Below are 22,132 nucleotides of genomic sequence, written 5' to 3'. Positions count from 1 at the left end.
TTGCTTAATTACCCTCTAAAACAATGTTAAATGGAAGTGAGGAGAGTGGACATTCTTGTCCTGTTCCTGAACTTTTGTGTCTATATTCATAAGTAGTTTTCTTTTCTTGTGGTATCTTTATCTGGTTTGTTCTGTAATGCCTGTCTCATAGAACGAATTAGGAAGTGCGCCTTTCTCTTCTAGTTTTTGGAAGTGTTTGTGAATGATTGGTGTTATTCTTTAAATGTTTGGTAGAAATCACCAGTGTAGCCATTTGTTCTAGGTTTTCCTTTGCGGGAAGTTGTTTTATTACTAACTCAATCTCTTTATTTATTCAAATTTCTATTTCATCTTGAGGCAATTTCAGTAATTTGTGTCTTTCAGGGAATTTGTCCATTTTATCTCAATGACCTAATTTGTTGATATTCAGTAGTTCATAATATTCCCTGTTATCCTGATCATTTTTGTAAGGTCAGTAGTGATTTCCCTCTTTTATTCCTGATTTTAGTAATTTGAATCTTCTCTCTTTTTTTTTCTTAGTTCATCTATCTAAAGTTTTATCTAAGAAAGATTTTGTAGATCTTTTTGGAGGTCCAGCTTCTGGCTTCCATGATTTTTCTACTGTTCTTCCATTCTCAGTTTTACTTATTTTCATTCAAATCTTTGTTATTTACTTCCTTCTACTTGATTTAGGTTTAGTTTGCTTATCTTCTTCTAGTTTCTTAAGGGATAAATTAGGTTATTGACTTGAGATCTTTCTTCTTTTTAAAACAGGTTTTATAGGTATAAATTTTCCCTAAGCACTATGTTAGCTGCATCCTATATGTTTTGCTGTGTTGTTTTAATTTTATTCATCTCAAATTATTTTCTAATTTCTCTTGAGATTACTTTTGTGACTCATTTATTATTTAGGAAAATTTTGTTTAATTTCCACATATTAGTGCATTTTCTAAGTTCCCTTTTGCTATTGATTCCTGATATAATTCCATTTTATTTCTAAGTACATTGAAGTATGCAATGAAACTTACTCTTGCTGCAATTCCATTTTAAAAGTAAAAATAGGGGCACCTGGGTGGCTCAGTCAGTTAAGTAACTGACTTTTGATTTCAGCTCAGGTCATGATCTCACAGTTCATTGGATCGAACCCTGCATCAGGCTCTGCATGGACAGCACAGAACCTTCTTGGGATTCTCTCTGTCCCTCTCCCTCTGCCCCTACTCCACTTTCTCCGTCTCTCTCTCTCTCTCTCTCTCTCTCTCTCTCTCCCTCACTCTCTCTTTCTCCCTCTCAAAATAAATAAATAAATAAATAAACTTTAAATGTAAAATCAAGCTAAAGTCTGTAACCAAATAAGCTTGAACAAAACAATGTAAGGAATGGACTCTGAAAGGAGAGAAAATGTACAAGCACCCGGGTGATTTTTTTTTTCCAGTGAATCGACTTCTTATTATTTATTTTAAAATTTAAAATAGGGGCACCTGGGTGTCTTGCTTGAGGCCTGACTCTTGATTTTGTCTCAGGCCATGATCCCAGGGTTGTGGGATCAAGCCCCACATCAGGCTCCATGCTGAGCATGGAGCTTGCTTGATCTCTTGATATTCTCTCTTTTCTTTCTTTCTTTCTTTCTTTATTTCTTTCTTTCTTTCTTTCTCTCTCTCTCTCTCTCTCTTTCTCTCTCTCTCTTTTTCTCCCTCTGCCCCTCTCCCCAACTCTCACATGCTCTCCCTCTCTAAACTAAATAAAATTAAATTAAAATTAAATTAAAAATCGATATATCTTCAATATTTTCACAAGGAACATCTAATATAGAGAACTTGCAAATACTGGTGAGAACAAAGAAATAATAGATTCTCAGATAGACAAAAAGGTGAAGTCAGGGAGGACTAAAAAATATGAGTGGTTTCTCCAATCTAGGTTAGAGTGATTTCAAATAACAAGACTTTTACCACTTCCCTTGGCAGATTTATAGAACTTGTATAAGAAATATTTTCCTGACATTCAGGCTGAGTTTTCCTTTTCTCAATTTCATCATGTCAGGCATAGCTTGCCTCTGTTCACCACCCCAAACAATTCCTCTCCTTATTTAGTTTGAGTTTCAGGTCCTCAAGGACCTGCAGAAGGCTATTATATCCCCTTTTTTCGTTCTTCATCCAAGTCAAACATATTTAGGCCTCTTAATCTGTCTTCTTAAGCCAGCTATTATACTTTTGAATTTCTGTTCTTTGAATTGAGTCCAGCACATTCACTCTTTCTAATTCACGGGGACCCTGGACTCCGTATGAGTCATAAGGACTCACCCTTGATGTCACATAAGCAACTGTCCACCTCTGTGCCCCTGGCATTTTACTTGAGGTATAAAGCCCAAAATAGGACTTTAAAATAAAAAAATAAATAAAGATGTTTGCTTTCCATTACCAACCACAGGTGGTTTTCAGTCTCACTGCTTTCCAAGTACTGAACCACCATCCTGTTGGATGTCTGTCATTTGGATTATTTTTTCCCTTTTTCAGGCGGCAGAAATAACCCGGTTCTTTCCCTGGCTCTCTCAACATTCTCAACAGTTCATCTGGTGTGGCTCAACCATTCACAGCTATGGGCCTGCCAAGTTTACAAGTGCACAAGTTCTTTCAGGGTCCTGCTAATGTACTCTGGCTATTTCTGAAGCCCTGGGGCTAATCTATACCTTTAGATGCCTCCATATGGCTCAGCAGATTCCCCGGCACCAACCTAAGTCTGATTGTTTTGTATGCTTAAAAATCTAGCTAAAAATGTAAGATAGTCTCTGTCTAACTTTTTTTAAATGTTTTAATGTTTTTTGTTTTGTTTTTTTTTAATTTTTGAGACAGAGAGTGTGTGTGTGTGTGTGAGCAGGGGAAGGGCAGAGAGAGAAGGAGACGCAGAATCCAAAGCAGGCTCCAGGCTCTGAGCCACCAGCACAGACCCGACGTGGGCTGGAACCAACAAACTCTGAAATCATGACCTGAGCCGAAGTTGGATGCTTAACCAACTGAGCCACCCAGGTGCCCCTCTATCTAATTTTTAGAATGATGTTCTCTCAAAGGTTCAATAGCTCTTGGGTTCCAATGGTGTATAAGTACCTGTACACAATGAGTACTAGAACTTACACAGAGTGTAAGATTCACACATGCACACTCTCGAGACTATTGATGACTAAGTATTTTGCCCTGGTTTCTACCTACTGGTTTTTATGAGCAAAATACACTGACATCTCATTCATGTGAATTCTACTACCTAAGAATGTAATGTTGCCATGGCTGAAATTTATCGTTGCCCTACAGGATGAAGATTCCATAAGCAAATAAATACTGTGAGGGCAAGGTTGGTATATTAGGCACATCTAAAGGAATAATGGGTGCCTAAGCACTGTAGCACATAAATTATTGGGGATTTTCTCCGTAAGTGGGCCTTACACATTCACTAAAGCATGCTTGCTAGCATCTCTACTTGAAAGAGAGAGAAAACTAATTTGAGCTAATATGGAATAAAGAAGACTATATTTCTTTTCAAATGAGAATTCAGATTTTTCTTTACTTCCCACAGCATTGGAAAAAGTATATATGTATAATTCACTTAGGTCCCAACCACAGACGCAAAGTCAGAATCCCAGAATGGGATCCATCTCCTGCCATACTTGTTTAGATTTTGCCTCCAGTGGTCACTCCTTTGTTCAGAAATAACTCTGGAGCTGTCACCATCGTGTGACTCCTTTCAGATAGTGTCCTTGTTACACTGTAAGCCCCTAAAAGCAGAGACTGGGTCTTTCCTGCCTAACCCAATGCATTTCATACAGTATGGCCTCAAAGAAATATAAATTAATGTACAGGCAAGATGTGAATGCCTTAAGCCAAAGGAGTAAATAAAAGAAATTTCAAGCACTTTGGATGACCCTTTGCAATGAGCGGGATTGTTCATTTTTATTTTAAATTATACCACAAAGACTTTTTATTTGCTCTCCCAACAGGTAGAATTTCACAGAACTGTGTTTAGGGGAATATAGAGTCAGACATTGGCTCGGATCACTGGACCCAGAGAATAAACATTCCCTGGCAAAAAGGGAAAGTAGAACTGGTAACAAGACCAGAAATTCAACCCAGTGAGTCCAGGACAGTGGTGTGTTTAGATCAAATAAATAACAAACCCAGATATACCACTGACATCCTAGAACTAGAACGGACCTCCTAGAGTACTCTGCTCACTCCCTTTATTTTCCAGATCCAGATACTGAGACCCAGAGAGATGATGGAACTTGCTCAAAAACACAAAAATAACGCTAAAGCCAAAACTAAAACACACTTTTCCTGTCCCCCAGTCCCATGCTTTTTCCAGCTACGTCCCAAGTCCATTATTTCTACTGCCAGTTGAGTGGATGATCTTCCACATAAACCCAAAGACTTGTCACTGATTCAGATTTTTAAGTTTGAATAGGAAAAACATTTGTTCATATCTACCTCAAAGGCAGGCTAAATTTTATGCTTTATATAACATTATTTGGTTCTTCCTTATGCCAGGTGTCATAGTTAATTACTCTTCATGATATTCTCTAAGATTTTTGTCTTAAAATGATCATTATGCTACTGCAGGGCAAAAAAATATGTATAATGACTTAACTCCCTAAACTAGCATGGCAATTAAGATAGCAGGCTACTTCCTCTATGAAGAAACACCACTCAGTGAGCCAACTTAACTATTTATGTAAGTGGATGAATACACAAAACTTCCTGGGTACAGGGTTGTTCTGCCATGTCTTGAGGAGCCCAGAGGACCTGCAGAACAGTTACTATTGTTCCTGGCCACGGTCTCATTTGGATGCTGTGTCTGTATAGCAGCAAAACAAAAGGCCAGAAGTAGATTCCAGAAGAGAACAGCAGACCCTAACTATGCAATTTCTCATGTTTCTAATGAGCAAGCACACATTTTTCCTCCCTTTGTTAAACCCCAAAGATTTTTTACTTTTCCTAGAATTTCTCCAAGGTGTGGCCATTCCTGTTGGTGTCAAGTGTCAAGAACATATATTAGAAGCCAACATGGTAGGCCTCCAGAAAACTGTGAGATGCTTTCACATGAATCAGCACCTCCTCAGCACCTTTCTCCCAGGCTTCTGTTTCCTCCAAAAGTATCCCATGTCCTGGGGATCCTGATAAAGGCTTATGGCAGGAATGGTATATATAAATATAAATATAAATATTACATATATATATACACACACACACATATATGACACATGTGCCTTGCCTCCTTGCCTGCTATACCTATGGCAGACAGGGCTAACTATGATTCTCTCCCCTGTGGATGTGGTCTCCTAGTTTATCTCAATACAGACTTCCAAAGAATCATTCCTCTTTTTAAATTTTTATAATGTTTATTCATTTTTGAGAGAGAGAGAGAGACAGAGCGTGAGCAAGGGAGGAGCAGAAAGACAGGGGGACACAGAATCCGAAGTAGGCTCCAGGCTCTGAGCTGTCAGCATGGAGCCTGATGTGGGGCTCAAACCCGTGAACCGTGAGATCATGACCTGAGCTGAGGTCTGACACTTAACCAACTGAGCCACCCAGGTGCCCCCAAATAATCATTCCTAATCAAACGTAGCACAAAAGATAAAATCTGTTTGCCATCCCTGGCTTAAGGTACCATCACAACTCTCCCCACAAAAATGGCGTGGAGGAAAAATGACCCCCAAAGCCTCCAATGACAGCAAATTAACAAACTGCAGGGCTGACATTTCTCCCTCAGATCATACCATCCTAATGAAGATGCAGTCTGTGTTCACCACGATAAATAAGGAAACCCTTGAGAATACTGTACCCTTGGTCTAGAGATCCTTCAACAATTACATTTAACACTTGGGGGGTCTAGGGTTCAACAGTCTCTCCCTGAATTCCTATAACACAGTGGTTCTCAAAGGTTAGCAGCCATTAGAGTCACCTGAAGGTGATTGCTGGGCCCCAATTTCAGAGTTTTCCTTTGGGTCTGGGGTGAGGCCCAAGATTTTGCAGAAATGAGTTCCCAGGTGATGCTGACACTGGTCTAGAGACCATACTTTGAGAACCACTGCTGTAAACCTTTCTACAGGGGATTCCATCCTGACCCTTATCCCTAACCCTGCTCACCTGAAACTACATTCCTGAGGTTACAGAGGACTAAAAAAACAACTCTAATGGTCTTCTCTCCATGTTTGTTTTCCCTGGCTTCTCAGCCTTATTTGTTTTGAATCCCATCCTCTCTTAGCTGCCTGAATGCTGAATCACCCAGAGTTTCCTCCTAAATTGAATAAATCTGCAGATTCTCCATATACCCCCCAAAATCTAAGATTTTGTCCTTAGTTCTTTTCTCTTTCTGGACATGCTTAATCTCACCTATTTCCATGAATGACTTATAATCACATTAATTTCCACTTAACCTGCATCTTCCAAACACATCCTCATTCCTGATTTTTTCCATCTTTTTAAAAATATTTATTTATTTATTTATTTTTGAGAAAGAGAAAGAGAGAGAGAGGGAGGGAGGGAGAGAGAGAGAGAAGGGGAAGGGCAGAGACAGAGAAGGAAACACAGAGAATCCCAAGCAGGCTCCGCACTGTCAGCACACAGCCCATCACAGGGCCAAACTCACCAACTGTGAGATCATGACCTGAGCCAAAATCAAGAGTCAGACACTTAACCGACTGAGCCACCCAGGTACCCCAACTTTTCCCATCTTTATATTCCCAGCCCAGGGTACAGCACCAAATCTCCCATTCAACATGATCCACAAGACAGTGGAATCCACCTTTATAGTCTTGCCTTACCTCACTCTCCCAAAGAATTATGTATCGACAAGTTGTACTTCCTACAGGTTTTGCTTCCAAATTTAGTTGCAATCACCTGGTGCCTCCACCTGAAAGGGCCTCATACCTATAGCTCCTTGTTCAAAACCTTTACATCTACCAAAATGCAACTATGTGCTGCCACCTTCATGAAGTCTTTCCTGATTACCTCCACTGGATAAACTCTCTCCCTTTCCTGAACTCCTCTTGTAAGCACCATCACATGTAGCCTCTATTACTTTCCTATGCACAAACCCTCTCCCTCCTATTCCAGGTAAGCCCTTCTGCAAAGCATATCTTGGTGACCACACGGTCTCCTATTTTCCAAAACAATCCTGAATGCAGGTATCTTATCCAATTATCCTTATCAGTATGCTCATATTTGTCACACCATGTGTTCTAATTTCTGGTTCAGAGCATACGTTTCCCAAAATAAATAACCCATGATTTATTCTGGTACATTATCAGACTTCCCTTTGTATAAGAGCCACCCAGAAATATCACAAATGTGCCTTTGATAATAATCTAATGCTTTCCACATTAACACTAGCTATTCTGCATCACAAAAACCTTTTATTGTCTCCAAGGCGAGAGCACCTGCCCTAACTCCATCCGGCTACAGTTGATAAAGATTTAATCTGCATATGCAGTCCCAGCTGGACCCTGAACCAGTTCTAACTCTCCGGCATGGTGGTCTATCAGCAGGCCAATTCCCACCAGTATGTAGGACCTAGGATTAGCTTTGCTGTTGCCAGCATGATAGCCTGTGTCCCTGAAGGGAACCACTGGGGCCCACAAGTCTGCTGACTGCAGTCTCCTTATGAGGCCCTGCTGAAACTTTACCCAATTTATATGACTTTGCTTTCTTCCCCAGTTCACATTTTGCATACCAAGTCTTTCTGCTCTGAGCCATGTTCTTGATTGGATGCCTACAGCTGACCTAGCCCGAACCTCTTCACAGGGATCTAGATCCTGTCACTGTTCCTCCAGGCTTCCAGACAGGCCCTCCTTGACAAGTGTCATAGCTTCTAACTATAAGGATGCTGCTTCCCAGAGATCTCTGCTGTTGACCTCACCAAATTAGAGCCTACCCATTGTTTCTGGGGACTCCTTGGATATGATTTGGGCAACCTCAGAGCCATACTGTTGTGACTAATGACAGCGGTCCACATGACACTGCTCTTCTAAGAGTTCCAAGGCCTGGATGGCTGCCATGAACTTCCCATAGCATCCCCTAGGCCTGGGTTCACTGTTCCTCTTAAGTCTCCCTCTGTGTAGGATTGAGAAAGCCCTCACCATTGCTACCACTGGCTGCCATATGCTCTTCCTATGGACTACATGAGTTTGAGCCTTAGCTATCACTAACCGATCCCCTCTAGTTCTATCCTATCCTCTCTTAAGGAATGACACACACCACACAAGTCACTCAGGGTGAGCTCTCCTGAACTCCCTCCTGCCCAGACTCATCCTCTGACCAAGGTGATGTAGGTCTCCATAATACCCTACTCTCCTCTCAAGTGGCTTTGGAATAATCGGAGGGATTGGTTGTGGGAGAGGGGGATACCTTGGGGGGGGGGGGCTCAGAGCCTGAGAACTTTTACCCTGAAACTTTTATCTACACTATGGGGACCAAATATTGAATCTCCACCAACAACACATCAAGAAGCCCCACTCCTAGGATCGGGCCAGATGTACGATTTGTAGGGAGGCTGATTTTTGTCTTTAGCTCAGAATTCTCATGTTTATAGACTGGATTTGTATGATCTTCTGATCCCCCCAGAGGCAATTTCAAGAGCTCCTTAAAATAATGGACCTGCTAAAGCAAGCTTAGCACACATAGGAAACAAAGACATACTCACCCTATAATCACCAGGAGGGACATTCAAATTTAACACCTGGCAGCCATTCATTAATTTGAAAGGTTGCCAACACCCTTAAAAATAAAATTTCAGGGACACCTGGGTAGCTTAGTCAGCTAACTTTTGATTTTGGCTTAGGTCATGATCTCACATTTCGTGGGATTGAGCCCTGCGTCCGGCTCTGCACTGACAGCACAAAGCCTGCTTGGGACTCTCTCTCTCTCTCTGCCCTTCCCCCATGTGCACACGCACACTCTCGCTCTCAAAATAAGTAAATAAACTTAAAATGAAACAAAATAAAGTAAAATTAAATAAAATTTCAGGACCCTGTTGCTGGAACATACTGTTCTTGTATCTAGCAATTTTTCTTTTCCATGCAGTTGCCAGTGAAAATAAGCCATCTGCTGACCCAACACTGCTAATAGGGAAATTTTAGATGGAGAACACTAATTGTCAACTTCCTCAACCTTCTACTTGTATTTTTGAATAGTTATTGTCCAACTCCTCTTTGATTTGATTTGATATAACTGGCTAAACACTGATTCGAGAGCTACTGCATAACAGAGGCAGCTTTGGATACTGCCATAAACAATAACAGCAGAGAATTTGAGAATTTACAAGGCACTTTTCCTATACTTCATCTTATTAATGACACACATCTAATTACCATATAGATCAGATCAATAAAAAGCTAGAACTGTTCCCTTTTTCCTCCTTACACCCAGAAAGCTATTCTGGATGCCTCTCCAGTTAGCTCTCTACCAAAAAAAAAAAAAAAAAAAAAAAAAAAAAATGGAAATAAGAAAACTCCATGGTCCAGGGAGTTCTGAGAACCAGGTTATATAATCAATTTATCTAAGTGCTCCTTTGTCCCAATACAGACCTCTCAGGCCTCTACCCCTATCTCACCACCTCCAAAAAAACCCAAATTAACTTATTAAAATTTCCCCTAAATAAAAATATCTTAAATCATGACTCTCACTAACTCTGGGAACTAGCTTTGATGTTGGCATGAAACTAAATAAATAGAGTAGAATTCTGTTTCAGTACTGTCATGATTTGGACTATTCATCATGAGCAACCCATAAAAACAACTTTTCAAATTGACCTTTTCTACTCCTGTCACTTCTGTGTAAGTTATCCATGACTTCCGGTCATCCCACATACTTTGTACTGACAAATATTTAATTTGAAAATGGAAATGGTATGACTTGGGTGGTTTTTCATTTAAGCGGTAATATTTTTGTTAAGTGCTGTCTAAGTTAGCAACCAAAGTTAAATCCACAGAGTATAAAAAAAGTTTTGTTTACCAAAAGAAAAAAAAAAGGAAGAAAGAAAAATTTTTGTCCACATCATTCTTCTACAATGCATCTGAATAATAGCTCTGCTATAAATAGAAGATGCAAGAATGACTAATTCTGTTTTGATTCCGTCTCTTCGATGACAAAGGAAATCCCTCCATACAAACATTAAGCTAAATCATAACAGCTGGACTGGAGGAATTTTATCTAGAACATCTACATCAAACAAATAAGTATGCCAACCTTGGAGATGGACAGATAACTCCCAAAGGACCCAGTTTTATAACTATCAATCCAGGGGGCCTGTAACGTACAAGAAAGATTTAAATGCAGCCTCGCTTTAAGAGAAGACTCACTTGAAATCATCACTGCTACTAAAATGCCAGAGAAATTTATCCCCCATTATTTTATCCCGGAAAAACCTTTCTATCTTTTGTGACAGAGAGAGATCATATGCATCATTTGTAGTTAGATCCTTTATTTTAGACACTTGGTTCGATCTTCAGAAATTTGTCAGCTAAATTAAGCCCTTGGCCGTATAGAGAGAAGTGTGCTGGCTCCGTGCTAGGAAGCGAATGAATGAAAGACTGGATTGAATTTTCCATGGAAGCCGACAATTAAAATTGTTTTCTTTGGTATATCCCTTTCTGTCAGTTGTTTTTGAGCTCTCCAAGAGAAGAAAAAAGTTAAGAAGCCTGATTCAGTCATTTCCAAATCTCACTTCCAGTTTCCATCTTATTAAAGACATGACTTAACTTTAATGTGTGTAACATAAACAGAATCATAAAAGGGAAAGAATTAGAACAGTCTGGAAGAGATGGTGTCCAAGGCAGGAAAATGCCACAGCTGATTTGCTCTTTTTATTGTTGTTGTCCTTTTGTATTGTTTACTGCAAGGAGAAATTCTCTGTCCCTCTGCTGCTGATTCCTCACCCTCCATTACAATCGTTGGGAATTCCGATTTCACAAAGTTATTACAATACGGCCACAAATAATCCATCTTGTCAAGTCCATCTTCGGGACTGAAGATAAAGTTGGAGCTGAGTTGCTACACACATCTGGAGAAGGTTCGTTACTTGTAATGGTGAGCCGCTCTGTTAATGCACCCATGAGAAAGGGGCTGACAGGCTGCATATTTCTGCAAACTGTTCCCAGAAAGAACCAATTTCCTGACTTCCATGTGGTGTCAATAATGGAGGCATGAGATGGAGCAGTGCTTATGAAATATTGAATCTGCTTAGAGGACCGGCTAGAAGCAAATTCAGACCACCTGTGAGAGAGAGCCTTGCCGTGGGTACTCAGACTTTGGCACACACATGGCACATGTGAATGATATGCTCTAATCTATGTATTTGAGTTTATTTGCCACAAAACTTCCTGACGGTAGTAGTACCAGAGAGAGAGAGAGAGAGAGAGAGAGAGAGAGAGAGAGAGATGCAGTAAAACACATTTCTGCACATTTAGAATTGAAACAGTTCAAATCACTGACATTATTAAATTTACTATCATAAGCAGCCAAAGTTCATCTTATTCATCAGGAAAAAAGTGACTGATGTTTCATGGCATTAGTATTAGATCATTTTACTTCTTGCCAATAAAAACAAAGCATTAGTGTTTCAGTGTTTTAATATCATGATTTAATTCTCTCAATGATATTAGGACCAAGAAGCTCAACCAATGTGAAGACCCCATCAAAATTCTTGAGTCAAAACTATGGTTCTAAAATGAGTTCACCATCCTGACCTCCCATTTCACAGCATATATTTTATGCTTGTGACTTTCCAAATATGGGTTCTTAACATTTCAAATGTAAAGTTTTATATCACTAACTTGTGTTTCAAGGGTTTGCCTAAGTAAATAGAAAAACATCTGGGCTCTTTTTACTGGCAAAAGCAAGAGATATTTGACCTAAGATCAGATTCTGAGACTTGAACGTTAACTTGGTCTTTCCACAGAACGTCTCTAATTTTCCACAACTCTCTGCTCAGAGGGTTCAGCCCAGTGCTCTTCGGGGAAAGACGGGACTAAGCGCATGTCCCAGTAAGACATATGTCCCAGTTGGCTTCCTTTACCCCCAAATTTTCCCCGCAGCTCTAACCCACTCTTGTCTAAACAAAGGCATGCAATTCCAAGGCAAGAACAAATCTTCAAGGTCTCAACTAGCCCGAGGGCATCCAGCTTAAGATCCCTTTGGACAGGAAGATGTCCAGAAGACTGCTCCAGCCTGAGTCTGTCAGAGCTTCTGGGCTGCCCCATCAGCAATTCAAAAGCACCATCTGCGATTATAGTCTGAGATTCCCTTGGCTTCAAAGCAGCCCCCTTCCTAGGACTCCCCAGAGACTAGAGCTACAACAGTCTTGCACAGTGGCATCCTGGGCCTCAACTCGGTTTCTGACTTGGCACCACCCTCTATGAACAGAACAGGCCTCATGAACAGGAGCAGAGTGGAGACCCCCTAGACTCATAACCAGCAGTAAGGCCACCTGTGACCCACACCTCCGAGCAGCACGATCTCCATTGTGTCCCATGTGAGTGGCACCCCCAGACACACAATTCCAATGAAGGGATGCCCCCTGCAGCATGATAGCCCTTGGATTGGCAGCCGTGTCTAACTCTTCTGGAAATTTTAATTAAAATTCAAGAATAACAAACCCCATCATCGATCAGCTTTTGACTAAATCTTTTGTTAAAACTAAGTTTTTTCTCTTTTCTTTCTTAATTGAAAAGTTAAACTTCTTTGTTGGCTATAAATAACTGTGTTTCTTCGAAACATCCTGGCAAAAATACAGTTATTGCCCAAGGATAAGAATCAGGCCTGTTTCAGTAGTCATCCTGTTGACAAGTTCGACGTTTCTTAGAGCTTTTGACTTTTAGAGCTAGAAGATTATATGTTAATATGGCCACACAAAGACTTATATGTGGATGTACATGGCTGCGTCGTTCCTAATGGCCAAAAAGTGCAGTCAGTCTGATGTCCACCAACTGGTGAGTGGGTAGACAACTCATGGTCTTTCCACACAGTGGACAAAGTACTGATCTATGCTACAACATGGAAGAACCTTCAGAACATACTCAGCGAAAGAAGCCAGACACGCCAGATTGAATATTATGCAAATTCATAGAAAATGTTCAGAAAAGGTAAGTGTATAGAAACAAAGTAGATCCATGGTTGCCTGGGGTTGAGTGGGAACAGGGTACAGCTACAAATGAGCACATCTTTTGAGGTGGTGAAAATGTTCCAAATGCAGATTGGCCCAACTCTGTAAATTTACTTTAAAAATCATTGAATTGTATGCTGTAAGGGAAAGATTATATAAAAACAATAACGCAGGGCGCCTGGGTGGCTCAGTCGGTTAAACGTCTGACTTCGACTCAGGTCAGGATCTCGCGGTCCATGAGTTCGAGCCCCGCGTCGGGCTCTGGGCTGATGGCTCTGGGCTGATGGCTTGGAGCCTGGAGCCTCCTTCCGATTCTGTGTCTCCCTCTCTCTCTGCCCCTCCCCCATTCATGCTCTGTCTCTCTCTGTCTCAAAAATAAATAAAAACGTTAAAAAATTAAAAAAAAAACCCAATATATATGGAGCATTTACTCTGCATTCAAGAACCCTAATAAAGTATTTATGTACATTCTCTTAGTTAATCTTCACACCAACCCTGTTGGATGGTACTCTTATTATTCCCATTTTACAGATGAGGAAACTGTGGCTTGCAATAATGAAATCATTCTCTCAGAGTCACACAGCTAGTTTGTGGTGGAATGAGGATGCTAGTTCAGATGATCCAACTCACGAGTTTAACCACCCCGCCTGAGCTGCCCCGAAGGTGTTCTTCAGCATACTGGTATGCCCTGAATTTGCTAGAGGTATGGCAAAATGTGGATTCTCTTCATTCCCTGGTTTAATTAGGCAAGACTTAGGGCAGGGAGAACCCTGGGCCAGTTTCTTCAAGCTACAAGAGCCTCAGCAGTATACCCTAAGTGCCATGTAAATGTGTTTATTCTGTATATGTGCCATAACTCAAAGCCCCAGCCCAGTTTATAATCATGTTCTCCTATATTGCAGCTGTTCACACTCCCTGCCAGGAGATAAAATGATTGGTCAGGATCACACTGGGGGGCTGTAGTAGTCCTGTACCTAGCCTCCAGGCAAGTACTCTTTCTCCTGTGCATGGTACTTTCTATGTCATGGTAGAATATGTGACTAGATGACATGACAAAAATTGCCCTTAAAGATAAAATAATTTGGGGCGCCTGGGTGGCTCAGTCAGTTAAGCGTCCGACTTCAGCTCAGGTCACGATCTCACGGTCTGTGAGTTCGAGCCCCGCGTCGGGCTCTGGGCTGATGGCCCAGAGCCTGGAGCCTGCTTCGGATTCTGTGTCTCCCTCTCTCTCTGCTCCTCCCCCATTCATGTTCTGTCTCTCTCTGTCTCAAAAATAAATAAACGTTAAAAAAAATTTTTTTTTAAAAGATAAAATAATTTGATATAAAGAAAATTCATTGTCAAGCACATGGAGTCATGGAATAGTAGAGCTCTGGGCTTTATTCTTTTTTTTTTTTTAATTTTTTTTTAACGTTTATTTACTTTTGAGACAGAGAGAGACAGAGCATGAACGGCGGAGGGTCAGAGAGAGAGGGAGACACAGAATCCGAAGCAGGCTCCAGGCTCTGAGCCGTCAGCACAGAGCCCGACACGGGGCTCGAACTCATGGACTGTGAGATCATGACCTGAGACGAAGTCGGACACTTAACCGACTGAGCCACCCAGACACCCCTGGGCTTTATTCTTAACTGCTCTCTCTCTCATGCACCAACTCTAGCCCTTCTATCTTCTAAATATCTTTTGATTCCATTCATCTTCCTCGTCTGGGCTATTGTTACCTATTGCTTCTTACCAGGATTACTCCAGTGACGACATACTTGTCTCCATGTAACCAGTCTCACTCTTAAAACTGATTATGCCGTAGCCTAAGTGGTTTTCCTAAAATATATAGATCATGTCATGTCTCTCTCCTCCTGAAAACATCTCAGCGTCTCCCCACTGATCAAATTCCTTACTGTGGACCCCTTTCACCCTCATACTCTTCCTACAGCCTGACTAGTCTATGTTCAGCTCCCCAAACTACAGTGTGCAGAGAGTGGGCCTTTGCACACACAGCCCTCCTGGCTTTACCTGAGGTCCATGTTTGCCTAAATAAATAGAAAAACACCTAGACTCAGTTTTCTGGCAAAATCAATGTTTTTCTGCTACCCTCTCCCCTCTTCACCTGGCTAATTCCTATTCATCCTTCATAGTTTAGAACATCTACCTGGACACCTCCCCCTTCCTTGCCGCACGCCCAGCGCCAAGCCTCAGTTAGATGTTCCACCCTGTTGTGGCCCTTCTGTGGCTCCTTATCACCTGTCTCATCTTCTAGTGTGCAACTCTGGGGAAGCAGATCTGTGATTTGCTTTGTGCTTGGCTATATCCCAGTATCTGGTACACAGCACGTTGAAGGAACTCAACACTTTTTAAATAAATGAAAGAATGACATAAATAGATTCCATAATAATGCAGAACTGGATCAACTTTTTCTCTAGTTTAATACGTTACATCTACATTCTACTCATGAGCTTTTGTCCTTCAACTGCCCTTTTTGTAGGAAAACAGTGGGATGCAAAACATTTAGACAGCTTTCCTGCCAAGCCAGCACCCCAAGAGACCACACTGCCCAGTGGCACTGGCTCCTTGGAAGGATGAGAGAGGATAACTGTAACTTTTAACCAGTATACAATTCATTTGACTGGTTTGCTAGCATAACATCAGCAAAATGAAAAATAGCAAAATGAAAAACTTGACCCACCCCAAATATACCTCTGTAAATAATGTGTTTATGCATGGGTGGGTACGATGGTAGCAATAAAAGAAAAATGAACAGAGTTGCTCTGCCAAGGTAACAGGATCGTAGATGATTTTTCATCCTTTTGTGATTTTACCTTTGTTGTTATCATACTATTGCATGTGCTAATAAATACATTTTTTAACACTGAGCAGTTATGGCTAAATATCAACGTAAATATCGAGACTGATTTCAAATCATTAAAAATCCTAAGTAGAACTGGTTGTTTTATTTGATTTCCAGTACATGGAACCCCCAAGAGACTCATGATATGAATTTACTTAAAAACTTGCAACAGTCATAATAATATATCCAACATGTATTGATCCGTTGTCCAGGCACTGGGCGAAGCTTGATCTCGTTACCTCCATTTTACAAAAGGAAAACAAATAATAACTTAGTTTAAAGAGGTTAAGTAACTTGCTAGTAAGTTAAAAGTAGAGTAGTGGTTGATTTTATGTAAATTTGGCTAGACTGTGGTGAACAGTTATTTGGCCAAACACTAACCTAGATGTTGCCGTGTAGGCCTTTTTAGATGTGATTCACATAATCAGTTGATTATAATAAGTAAAAGAGATTACTCTTCCATGATATGGTGGGTCTTGTCTAATCAGTTGGAGGTCTTAAGAGCACATACTGAAGTTTCCTGAAGAAAGACTTCTGCCTCTGGATTACAACAGAAATTCTGTCTGAGTTTCCAGCCTTCTGACTTAAGACTGCAACATCACCTCTTACCTGAATCTCAAACCTGCCAGCTTGTCCTACAGATTTCAAACTTGCCAGGCCTCACAAGTGCATGAGTCAATTCCTTAACATAAATTTCTTGACAGTTTAAGGGAGAGAGAGAGAAAAAGAGAGAGAGAGAGAGAGAGAGAGAGAGAGATCCTACTGGTTCTGTTTCTCTGAAATGCCCTAATACAGCTAGTAAGTAGTGTACAGAACTTGAATCCTCTAAAGCCACCGTTCATAAGTGTTACAGAAATAATATAAATTACCAAGTTGTATCTAAGAGTTCATCTACAGAGCGGCCATCTGGAGGGAGGGCAGGGCAGCAGTGCTGGCACAGGGAGGTTATGGGCAGTGTTGGATTGCAGAAAGCCCAGTATGGCCTTCCAGTTGCTTTCCCAGCACAACCGTGCTTTCTGGTGGTTTGACCCCAGGCTCCTGATCCCTTTCCAGTGCCCTTCTTTACAAGGATGCAGACTACAGTAAGACTCTCTACACATCACTTCCCAGAGACTCCACTCATCCACATTTTCCTTCTCTTGCTCTCTCGATAGCTGCTCTTACTCAAAAGCTGTAGGTCTCAATCCCAGCATGAGACAGAAACACTACCCGTGGCCCTCAGAAAACATGTGCCACTCAGGAAAAAAGAGGAAAGAGAATTAAATTACAGCAGGAAAGATGCAAATTCTTCTCATTAAAAAGAATTTTGAAAATAAAAAGTATTGAGTAAAATCATGAATGTTTCTATCCCGAAAAAAATTTTTAAGAACGGGGCTGTTTTGTTTTGTTTTGTTTTTTCATGGCTTTATGGGATATTTTAGGTGTGGCTCACCATAGTGGCAACAAAGAGGTCGTTGCTGTCTTTGTGAGGTTACTTTCGGCCCTCGAATCAAATGGGAGCATGCACAGCCTCCACGGCCCCCTCCCAGCTTAAATGGGCACTGCCAGGCCCGGGCAGTGAACACATGCCAGGCTGAGAGTGCCCCCCTTCCTTGATTTCTGAGCGGCACTCAACAGTTTGAGAGTCCTGGCGCTGAGCAAGCTTCCTGCGGAGCTGCAAAGTCATTCCAGACAAATCCCTGTGTTTACAGAGATTCCAGAGCAGCAGGGAATATCTCGGAATACCAGTCTGGATGTAGAAATTCGTGTGTCTGCATTAAGCTGCTCGCCACACCTGCCCTCGCCCTCAGCTCCCCCTTCCTTCCACACCCCCTCCTCCGCTTCCTTCTCTCCATCTGTTGCAGTTTCCTTCACACTGAGTCATTCTGGGATGTTACTAGTAAAGTCCTTTAAAAATCAAGTCGAACCAGTGGGAGTGAAGTGGAAAGAAAGCCATTATTTGAGGAATAAATGAGAGAAGGGAAAAAGAGAGGGGAAAAAGAAGAGAAAGAGCGAGTGGGAAAAAGAAAAGAGGTTTGGGTAGGAGCTCTGGTCTAGATAATTCTTTCGGCATTTTATGAAGATGGAGGCCAAAAAAGTGACCTACTGTACTTTCATAGTGCTTTCATAGACCCAGAAGACAGCTCAGGCACATTACCTGCTCTTGACCCATCCTTAACTTGAACTCAAACATTTTTTAACCAGAGATAGAAAATTGAACTTAGAGCCAAAAGATGAGTTTGAGACCTGGTTTTGCTACTTTGCAGCCACTTAATTTCTCTGGGCTCCAGTTTTCCAAATTCTTAAAATGGGACGTTCCATAATAATGCCAGGGCTGATACAAGGATAAACTGAGACAATGAATGTGAAAATGCCCTTTAGCCTATACAAATATGAAGCACGTTTATTAAATTCAATAAACAGCAAGTGTTTTCTATTCATTGTTCTTTCTGCTTTCCAAGCCCTAGAAAATCTTTCGCAGAAAAACTGCCTTCCAGCCAGCACAACTGGGTTATTTTTAAAGCTCATACAAAAGCTCTAAAATGGAAAAGAAAAGCTAAAAATTGCCATTCAGTAGGGTTTCCAAGACAGCGTTGAGCAATCCAAAGTCATTCTAGAAGCTCTGTTCGGATATATCAGCAATAACCAATCTCTTTTAGAGTCAGGGTATATGTGATTCAAAAGCAGCAGGTCCTCCTTCTAATACTTTCTGTTTAGAAAAATCCAGAGAAAATTTCACCACACTTACTACGATTCATAGATCTCAGCCAGTTCTCCTTAAGCACAACTTTTCCTCCTTGGATCCTTAAGTAAGGGTATAACCTGTTCTCAGCAAGCGTTAAACATGTCAAGTGAATTCTTACATAGCCAGGTAGCCTAAGACGAGGCTAGACAACCACGTTTTGGAACCTTGATGAGAAGAAACGGAAAAGAAATTTGCCAGGGCTGTTGATATTCCACATGTGGTGTTATTTAAGACCAAATAACCTGGACTTCAGGGAATGCGCTTATGTCAAACTATTGTACGTCAAACCACACCCCTGTGGGTGGGGGTGGGGTTTCCCCTGAAGGGAATGGATGTTCCCACTGTCAATCATCCTAGAGAAGGGTCAATACTGGGTCAGGAAATGAGAGCTTTGACAAGCAGTCCTAAGAATGAAGTCAGGAAAAAACTTTCTTCTCTCTCTGCATCCAGGAGTTGGTTTGATCAGGACTCTGGGGCAGGGAGCTGCCTAGTGTTTGTTCTGTGTTGGGTGTTGAGCTATCCCAGGCCATGGTCGAGGCAGCCTGAGAGAATGGTATAAGGTATATATTTTATAATCCTCAAATTAATAGGTTTTGCTGAAGGCTACCCTTTGGACTCCACTGAGCTCCGTTCCACCTGTGGAATGATGTAGATTAGGGAGAGGTGTGCCCTGTCCCAGATTCTGAACTGGATGGTGGTGCAGCATTCACCATCAGGAGTCAGCTGTGCGCACGAGGCAGAAGTCTCTGGAAGATCCTCAGAGGCGATGGTGGCAGCAATAACAACCAGCTGGAACCACCTTCCAGATCAACCAGCATTCAGGCCTGGATATGACGTAAGATTCACCTGGAACCTCGTTAAATAGGTTCTTGGTTATGTCTGGGGTGGCATACGAGACTGCAGATCTAGCAAGTTCCCAGATGCTACCAATGCTGCTAGTCCTCACCTGTAAGTAACAAGCTCTAGCTTCTGCGTCTCGCCGTACGAGTCCAAGAACCTGCTCCACCAGCAGCCAAAAGGACAACCAGGACTGAAGATACCAGTAAGCATGCCCGGGGCCCTTATTCTTACCCACGGTGGGGGGCCCCATGGGGGACTAGCGAGGGTCCTTACCGATGAGGGAAACATTAACTGTCATTCGCTCTACTTTGGAGAACAAACCTAAGAGTGAGGTGTTTGCACCCCCAGGCTGGTGAACAATGGGCAGAACTACACTTACAAATATCTAACTATCTCAAAACCAGAAAAAAGAGTGTGAAAATGATCACCTTTTAATGCTTGATTGCTGGGTTGTGCTAAAACTTGTCGAGGAAAAATTCCCTGTATTTCCTGTCCTCTCACACTATTACTACCACACTCACAACACTGCTGACACTAAATTGCGTGGGGTTTCCACAGCCAGCGGTTCTGGCACTAACTGCCTGGAGTTAGCACAGGCTCCATAGATTAAGAGCTCAGTCCCACAAGACTGAACCTTTAAAGGTATTCCAGGCAAAAGATGCAGCAAGTATAAAACTCCTGAGGAAGAGAAGACTGATGTGTTTGAGGAAGAAAGGCATGGATGGTTGAAGAAGTAGACAGAAGGCAGATCATCCATTCGTAGGCTGGAATCTTTTGAGTTGTGCATGATGATAATAATGGTGGGTTAGATCAGGGCTCAGCAACTTTTTCTATAAAGGACCAAGAGGCAGAATCAAAGATATTATATAGTACTTGTATGACAAGAGAGGGGAAAGTTCCACAATTTTCATTGAAGAGATTAAAAATATCACTGAGAATAATTGTGTAATACTGGTCTACCAATGAGAAGAATAGAATTATTTGGGAGAGGTTAACATTTTGCTTCACTGGGGTTCAAATTCTGTGTTTCTTATGAAATGGGTTGAAGCATTCACATTAATGCTGGTCTATAATGGTGTTTTACATGTTTCATCTTTGAAAATGTCTTTCACAAAGGTAGATGTGACAAATACTGACATCAGTCCACAAGCACATGATTTTCATTGAGCAAATGATCACTCAGAAAGCATTTATGGAATTCTATTAGATTCTTCTCTTGATACTTGCCTTCTGGCACGTCATTGCATTGCAGATTAATCATGTCCAATTGAATGTCAAGTGGAAGCTCCTCAATTGCACAGTTTAGAGAGATTTCACAACATGAAAATTTCCTTTGCACTTGAGTTTGAGTTCAGAAAACATATGCAGCAAGTTGGCATGAGAATGGAGGTCTGGCTTTTTGTTTTGACTTAGGCAGCATAGAAAGTGTATTTGAGGGGTGCCTGGGTGGCTCAGTTGGTTAAGTGTCCGACTCATGGTTTTGGCCCAGGTCATGATCTCACTATTTCCTGATTTGGGGGATTCTCTCTGTCCCTCTCTGCCCCTCCCCGACTCGCGCTGACTCTGTCTCTCTCAAACTTAAAAAAAAAATTGTTTTTAAAAAGTGTATTTGAGCTTCACATTTCTTATGACCCAAACAATGTTGTCATTGAAATGACTTCTGCATACGAGTTTCACATATAAGCACTATTTTGTATTGGAAATTTAGGTTTACTTAATTAAGAAACATTGTGTTTGCAAGAAAATTTCCAGCGCCATTCAGTGTTCTATAATAGCATTTGAAGATAATCCATCTGGTTCAGAACAATTTTTGCTACAATTTGAAAAATTGCAATAAAACGATACCACTGGTAAGCCATTAAACTGTGCAGTAGGGCAAGTCAGGATATTCAGCTTCTATTTCTAACAAAAATTCACAGGACCAGTGTCAAAAGTGGTGCCCCAAAGCCCTCTAACATTTTAGTCATCGGATTGTTACAGAAAGTTAAAAGTTGCTGCAAGGTCAGGTGAGCTGATAAAAGGGATCTGCTAGTTTGGAGTTCATTGGTAATGATCTTGCAGGTGCGGGTTCCATCTTGTGATGGGTAAGAAGCCAGATGAAAGTGAGTGAAACAGTGAGTGGAAAATAGGGACCGGAGAAATCTCAGTTGACATGCTTTTCTGTGAAGGCGTCAGAGAAATGGAGCCACAGAGAGAGGAGGTCGTGGTGGCAAGGAAGAAGATTTTTTGTTTTTTGTTGTGTTTTGATTTAAGTCTCCATCCTTTGACAAGAAATCACAAAGCCTCATAACATACCAGGCAACTAACAAGGTGAAAGCGACCACAGTAAGGCTCAGTGACCTGGCATGCATGGAGTGTGAAGTATTCCATATAAGTGGCTTTGCCAGACAACTAATTCATCCTATTAAGCATCAAATCTTTTAAAATGTTGTATGCATTTTTGTGCAAATCTCACCAAAATATGCTAACCAATTCTCTACTTACTGAATCCTATTATGGACAGCAATTTCATCCTGAACTACATAGGGAAAATATGTCCTCTCAAGGACTGTCAAAGAGGGTATGAATATTTGCTACTACCACAAGATAGTTCCAGATGACTAGAG

Source organism: Panthera tigris, chromosome B3, assembly GCF_018350195.1.
Source record: "Panthera tigris isolate Pti1 chromosome B3, P.tigris_Pti1_mat1.1, whole genome shotgun sequence".
NCBI classification, from domain to species: domain Eukaryota; kingdom Metazoa; phylum Chordata; class Mammalia; order Carnivora; family Felidae; genus Panthera; species Panthera tigris.
The sequence above is the reverse complement of the archived record's forward strand: the minus strand, read 5'-3'. Positions refer to the sequence as shown.